This window comes from Mastomys coucha, unplaced genomic scaffold (assembly GCF_008632895.1).
Source record: "Mastomys coucha isolate ucsf_1 unplaced genomic scaffold, UCSF_Mcou_1 pScaffold1, whole genome shotgun sequence".
NCBI lineage: Eukaryota > Metazoa > Chordata > Mammalia > Rodentia > Muridae > Mastomys > Mastomys coucha.
Genome location: NW_022196891.1, coordinates 89,390,800 through 89,397,860, shown reverse-complemented (window position 1 = coordinate 89,397,860; position 7,061 = coordinate 89,390,800). Strand labels below are relative to the sequence as shown.

The 7,061-nt window shown below is 47.8% G+C and overlaps 1 protein-coding gene and 1 long non-coding RNA gene across 2 annotated transcripts in view; one reads left to right on the top strand and one right to left on the bottom strand.

Annotated features, from left to right (window-relative positions):
* LOC116069053 overlaps window positions 1-4,198 on the top strand; it is a 9,092-nt gene extending 4,894 nt beyond the window's left edge. Inside the window, exons 2-3 of the long non-coding RNA XR_004109819.1 lie at window positions 1,550-1,648; window positions 3,908-4,198. This is a non-coding gene — a long non-coding RNA (uncharacterized LOC116069053). The remainder of the gene's footprint in view (window positions 1-1,549; window positions 1,649-3,907) is intronic.
* The window catches only part of Kcnh1 (potassium voltage-gated channel subfamily H member 1), a 315,715-nt gene that overhangs the window by 308,295 nt on the left and 359 nt on the right, over window positions 1-7,061 (bottom strand). The window lies entirely within an intron of this gene.

The window sequence follows — 7,061 nt, the reverse complement described above, 5'->3', positions numbered from 1 at the left end:
AAAAACAAGCAAACACGACAGCCTTGCCTGTGCCCTTCACCCATAACCTCTAGGGTGAAGTTTCCACGTCACTCGCAGCCAAGCGGGGACACGCATGTGAGAATGTTTAAACAGCACTCCACACTGGAGCTTCCCACAGGCCATGAACAAGGTTTGTTTTCATTTCATTTTGGTCATGTGCTCACTGGAAAAGAACCCCAGATGACCCCAGACATTCGTTCCTAGACTTTTTGAGAAAAAAAAAAAAAAGCAGAAAATGCCAAACTCGGAGCAGTGGGACTCTCATCCACTGCAGGGGCAAAGGTGTATGAACTGACGCAAACTCTTTACACAACTGTCTGGTCGCATCTGTCATAGTGAAGCATACACATGCTGGGTGGATCCCCAAGAGAATATGTGTCACATGTCCCAAAGGCAGGTACAAGAAGTTAGTCCCAAACTGGAAACCCACATGTCCCTCAACGTCAGAGCAGGTACATAAAATATGGCCACACTATGAAGTGTTAAACAGCAAGGAAAGAAAATGGACAAGAAGGCAATGCCAGAGGGACCAAAAGCTGACAAAAGAAGATGTGTTCTGCAGCCCGCGAATGGGACACCCAATACAAATGGGGTGCGCAGTCCCAGTCAGAAGGCAGAGTGGTGAAACCTGAAGGATGGTAAGAAAGGCTGACCATAAAATCAGAAGACAGTTCTCTGTGGGACGGGGCAGCAAAGCTGAGGTCAGGGAGGCTGTGGGCTCACTATAAGAGAGGGAGGGGAGCTAGGGTCAGGAAGGCTCTTGGGGGCCCCACTTTATAAGAATAAAAACCTTTCAAATGAATATATATGTATATTTATCATACATAATTATATGTAAGATACCAGAGTAAAGACCTGTTATCTTAAGAAGAAAGCCAATGGCTCCATTTCCCATGGCATTTTCCAAACGCATGTGCTGTTTTGAAATGAGTGATTAAGATGAGTGGATTTTATTAAAGCTACAGAAGGGGGGGGTGGTTTATTGCCTTGGCTGTATCATAAGACTTCAAGCTCTTAGTTCCTAGCTAGCGTCAGTCACTACAGTCACATCTTCAACGCTTTCAGAGAAAGACAGCTGAGGGTTACCCTTACACTGACTGTAAGGAGAAACAGACATAGGTCAGTACTCAGATAAGCTCCACTCCCAAACACACATTTTAACCTGATTTCTGTTTTCCCAAACATTGCCACAGCTCAACATGTCTATGAGGAGACATTACCCACAGCGTCTATCCTGTTTGCTAACTAATTATATCAACAACCTGAGCCATCTTAACACTACACAAAAACACAGCTGACTTAGCAGTCTGTACATTACACATGTACACGAATCTGTACCAAAATGTGCTGCACTTGCTCCTGTTGGTGTGCACAGTCTCACTGGCACCTATGATTGTTAGCTATAGGTTCCCAAACAGTAAAGCATATGTTCTGCTGAGAACAGGCCCATCTAGAGTAATATTTTGTAGATTCCTGGCACCTCAGACTGCCAGCCTTCCTAAGACAGATCTACTATTTGCTTCAGCAGCTTTCTGACAACAGGCGCCTGTAGACTTGAGCAACCGTCAAAAGTGTTGTGGAAGAGCACTCTCCTGCCGTGAACAGAAAGAGCAGCAAAACCAATAGGGTATGTGTTTTTCTGTGTGTGTTTGTGTGTGTGTGTGTGTGTGTGTGTGTGTGAGAGAGAGAGAGAGGGGGGGGGAGAGAGAGAGAGAGAGACTGTGTCTATGTGTTTCCGTGAAGGAATCTATGTGTGTCTCTATGTATGTCTGTATGTCCATGTGTCTGTGTCTGTGTGTGTCTGTGTGTGCCTGTTTCTATATATGTGGGTGTCTCTGTGAGAGAGATTGTCTGGGTCTATGTGTATATATGTCTCTGCGTATGTCTCTGTGTTTATGTCTGTATGTCCATGTGTCTCTGTGTCTCTATGTGTGTATCTGTGTGTATATGCCTATATGTGTTTGTGTGTGTGTGTATCTGTGTCTATGTGTGTTTGTGTGTCTCTGTGTATCAGTGTGTCTGTCCATGTATCTGTAAGGGTGTTTGTAGGTGTCTCTCTGTGTATATGCCCATATGCCTGTGTATGTGTGTGTCTATGTGTGTATCTTCCTCTGTTTATATGCCTGTGTGTATTTGTCTCTCTGTGTGTCTAGGTGTCTGTGTGTCTGTGTGGCTGTCTGTGAGGGTATCAGTGTCTCTGTGTATCTATATGTCTCTATGTGTATCTCTGTGTATGTGTCTGTGTGCCCATATGTCTGTGAATCCATCTGTGTTTGTCTGTGTGTGTGTCTCTGTGAGTGTGTCTCTGTGTCTTTATGAGTGTCTGTGTGTGTGTCTCTGTGTATATCTCTCTGTGTATCTGTGTGAGTCTCTGTGTATGTCTCTTTGTGTCTGTGTGTGTCTGTGTGTGTGTCTTTGTGTGTATCTGTGTGTCTGTGTGTGTGTCTCTTTGTGTGTGTGTCTTTGTGTGTATCTGTGTGTCTGTGTGTGTGTCTCTTTGTGTGTGTATGTGTGGCTGTCTGTGAGGGTATCAGTGTCTCTGTGTATCTATATGTCTCTATGTGTGTATCTGTGTGTGTGTCTATGTGTCCATATGTCTGTGTATCCATCTGTGTTTGTCTGTGTGTGTCTGTGTGTATCTGTGTGTGTGTGTCTCTGTGAGTGTGTCTCTGTGTCTTTATGAGTGACTGTGTGTGTATCTCTGTGTATATCTCTCTGTGTGTCTGTGTGAGTCTCTGTGTGTGTCTCTCTGTGTCTGTGTGTCTGTGTGTGTGCCTCTTTGTGTGTGTATGTGTGTCTCTCTCTGTGTGTATGTAAACCACAGAGTGCATATGGAGCCTAGAGGACAACTTTTAAAAGCTGGTTTTTTCCTTCCACTGTGGATTTGATTCAGGCTGTCAGGCTTGCCTGACAAGCTCTTTTCCCTACTGAACCATCTTTTGAGCCCACCAATAGAATTTTAAATGATGGTTGGCACATGCAGGAGAAAAACAAGAGTCCATCAGGTGTGGGTATTAATCATTTCTGCTGACCCCTAACAATCCAAAGCACAGGGACTTATCAAATCTCTCCTTCTTATGCTATTCAAAATCAACCCCGAGAAAGTTAAACTAGTTCCCAGTAAACACCTCTAAAGTGTTTTATTTTCTAATATACTGAGAGGCCTAGGGAGCCATTGAGGCCAGTCACTGCTGTAGGATATGAGCAACAGCGGTGATTAGGATTTACCAGGGTGCCTTACTTCCAGAGCTCCATCTTCCAGGCATCACATGACCATTGGTGCCACAGTCAGAGCAGCTGTGATCACCCCTCAGACCCTCAGAAGATCCAGTCTGCTAACATCCCATCCCAAGAAGGAATGTGAAGGCATTGGACCCTCACCTGCACTTCCAACCACTCAATCACCTGCCCAGCTGTGAGCAGCCTGCCCAGCTGTGAGCAGCCTGCCCAGGTATGAGCAGCCTGCCCAGCTGTGAGCAGCCTGTCCAGGTATGAGCAGCCTGCCCAGCTGTGAGCAGCCTGCCCAGCTGTGAGCAGCCTGCTCAGCTGTGAGCAGCCTGCCCAGCTATAAGCAGTCTCTCCAGGTGTGAGCAGCCTGTCCAGGTGTGAGCAGCCTGCCCAGCTGTGAGCCCCTGCTGCACATGGAAGACTGCGGTGGGACTTAGAGAAGCAGTTTTCACACAATCACCCAGGGTGGGGTGGGCCTTTGATGAGGCAGCTATTTGAGGGTGACTTATGCTCTTGTAATTAACTCCTAATCTATGCACCTATAAACTCATAGACTGGAATAGCCTCCAGCCAGATATCTAATAACAGTATCAGGCCTATCATGTCCCCAGGAAAAGTCACACAACAAACTTACTGTCTTGTTTCCATCTATCCCCAGTGTTCAACAACTATGTCCAGTAAATCTTCACGGAATGGATAAACCATTCCACCCACTGCCTGGACCCCAATCTACCCACCCATTTTGACAAGTCTGGGAACTATTCAGAGAAAGAACCCTTCTTGGCTCATTAACCTTTCAGCGGAGACTGTCCTTCCTTTGTTGAATCTTGGGGTGCACAGGCCTGTGAAAGTGACCCAGGGATGGATCCCTGAGGAGGTATACATACATACCCCCCACCCCCCCAAACCCTACCCCCATCCCATCCTGCAAAGGCAAAAAGCTCCGGACTTCTTGAATGTACTTGTGCTCTCGTCTGCCCTGCCGTTCTGTTTGTGTGGCTGCTGGCCAATATGGATGCTATTCCTGTTGATATAACATTTTGTTTCATCTCCACTGGGAAATCTCCTTCTTGCACTCTAAAGAGCACAGCCTGGATCTCCTCAGTTCTGCCCCTCCACATGTAGGAAGGCTGCCAGAACAGTCCTTAGCCGCACAGTTGGGAGGAAGGACAGACGGGCAGACGAGGCAATATCTAAGCTCTGTCCCATCTACAGCTCTGTGACATTCCAAACACCGGATACTCAATGCAGACCAAAAAGTGGCTGGTTCTCATCCCCAGGCACCGTCTCTCAGCCATTCTTCTAGAGATGACAAAAAACATCTCCCCAACCAAAGCTCATCAAGTAGAGCAACGAAGCTGAGGTCTGGGATAGCCCAGTGGTACGGGGCTAGCCTGGCTTGTGCAAGGTCCCGGCTTCGATCCCTGACACTGAAATAAATCCAAGTGAACACCAGCTGCAGGCACCTCTGCCCAGCCGTGGTGAGCCGGCCTCTTACTACAGGGCTCGCTAGGTTTGCTGCTCTGAACGAGTAGCAGCAACATCACACTGGGATAAAAGGCCTAACAAGGTGATTATGAAGTATTGCTATTTAAATGCTGTGATGACCAAAAACAGGCTGGCATGTTTCAAGAAACGATTGATATTTTAAACAGGGTGTCTCTGTAGAAGTAAAAACGCATGCACATGTGCATGCAGATGTGTTTCTTAGCGTTCACAGTATTTAGTCACTCATAGCCAGGGACTAGTGTGAAAACAACCACAAGAACCGTAAACTCCGTATTTCAAGCCAGCACTTTGTACCCTAAAACAGGGCACTTAAGAGGCCTTCCTGCTCCCCAGGATCGCCGGGCTTGTATTGGTTGTTGTTCCTTTTTAGTTGATGGGAATCAAGCTGTCGGAGCAGGTGCTGAGATAAAAGGCCAGTTCTAAAAATACTCCACACGCTGCTGGCTTTATCGATGTTCTACCTATACTCATGCCAGGGAATGGAGCTGAGATGAATTGACCAGAAGGTTGGTTTAGGAGTTTTAGTTCGCTCTTGAAGCCCACACTGTCCTGGCTATGGCCTGCAGCATCCCCTTCCTCCTCCAGCCTATAGAGTACACCATGGTTTCCCTCTAACTTCAACGCACTGCCTCCTCTCCAATAGGTAGACTTCTCATAATGTTCATGGTATTTATTATGCAAAAGTTATACGTCCTTCACAGTGGGATCCCCAAATCTGCAAGACGGTACCCATACCAGGTCAGTTAAGAGCCATAATAATACACTAACTTCAACCATCACTTTCAGATTTGTATGGCAAAAGAATTCTTCGTGGCTGCCCGTTTAGCAATTATTACACACACACACACACACACACACACAGAGAGAGAGAGAGAGAGAGAGAGAGAGAGAGAGAGAGAGAGAGAGAGAAGCAAACCCAGGTAATGACTATGACCTTGTGGCTGCCTGTTTAGCAATCATTATACACACACACACACACACACACACACCCTGGTAGTAACTGTGACCTTGCTTTAAAGAGTCCTTTAAACCTTGGAGGGAAAAGTGATGACTGAGTAGTACTCATCTTTAAGAGGAACACAACAAAGGTGAGATCATTTCTAAGAAGGCTCTTAAAGAGTAGGTAAGATCTGCTATGGAAGCCCACAGGCTTTGTCTTGTAAACTTAAGTCACGTTTTAATTAAAGACAATGTGTGAGAGGCAGGGGTCAGTTATCACGCCCTTCCATTGAATCCCTAACTGAATTCAGCTGGAAGCTCATCATTATCAACCTAAGTTCCAAGGCTGCACGCCATGTTTACACTAGCAAAACCCAGCTCTTGAGTTAGGTCCCCACAGCCTCTCCACAGAAGAAAGTCGCCTGCTTCTGGAAGGAGAGGGGCCCAGAAGCCTGCTAGGGGAACCTCAGACTTTAGTAGCCTGCTGAACAGGTGTATGCTGCAACTCCCCAACGCCAAGACTGTGTGTGCTCTAACTCAGGTGGCAAGCAGTAGGTCCTAAAGGTTTGGATAGCTCCTTGTGGATCGCTACTCTGAGGACTTTTCGCCTTCCCGTCTTCATGCAAATAAACCACAGGAAACTGCAAGCTCTGAGTAAAAAGGTGTTGGAAATTATTCCCTCTCCATCAGTCATAGTAGGACTCTCTCCTCCCAGCTATCCTAAAAGGCACAAAAACCTCGTGCTGTGCACAGGTTTCTTGGGTAATGAGTCGACGGGTGACTGAGGACACGATTGGCAGGGTCTAAAAGAGATGCCAAATTTGACCACTTAGTTCCCTCGGTTTACCGGCTGAGTCCAGAAAACCATCGGACCTTCGTGAGCTATTCTGTTCTAGCTGGTTGGCGAGGGTGCATAAGACAGCCCTGCCAAAGGGTTTCTGCTGCTCAGACTTTCCTGCTTAAGGCATGGAAGGTGGAGTTGGCAACATCCCGGCCCCCTGACAGGGAGGGCCAGGACCCAGTAGCCCAGCTCTGCTGCTACCTCTGGCCTCCCTGCACCTCAGGACTCCCGGGGAGCCTCCGCGGGGAAGCGGCCAGTGCGCATCCAGAGCGCAGTGCTTGAAGGTGGCCAGCCCGCAGCCACTTTAGCATGACTTTTCTCACCAAATGCCAGGCTTTCCTGGAGAGGAAAGCGGGAGGGCGCGGGAAAGGGCCCCAAAGGCGTAGCTTAGAGATGGGGCGCACTAGACCCCCCTCCAGCCCTGCCCACCTCCCAGGCCCGCGGGCGGGAGAAGCTGGTGAGAGGAGCTCCGGGATGCCCCCGCATCTGTCGGCACCAGGCGGGAGGCGTCTGCAATCACCGC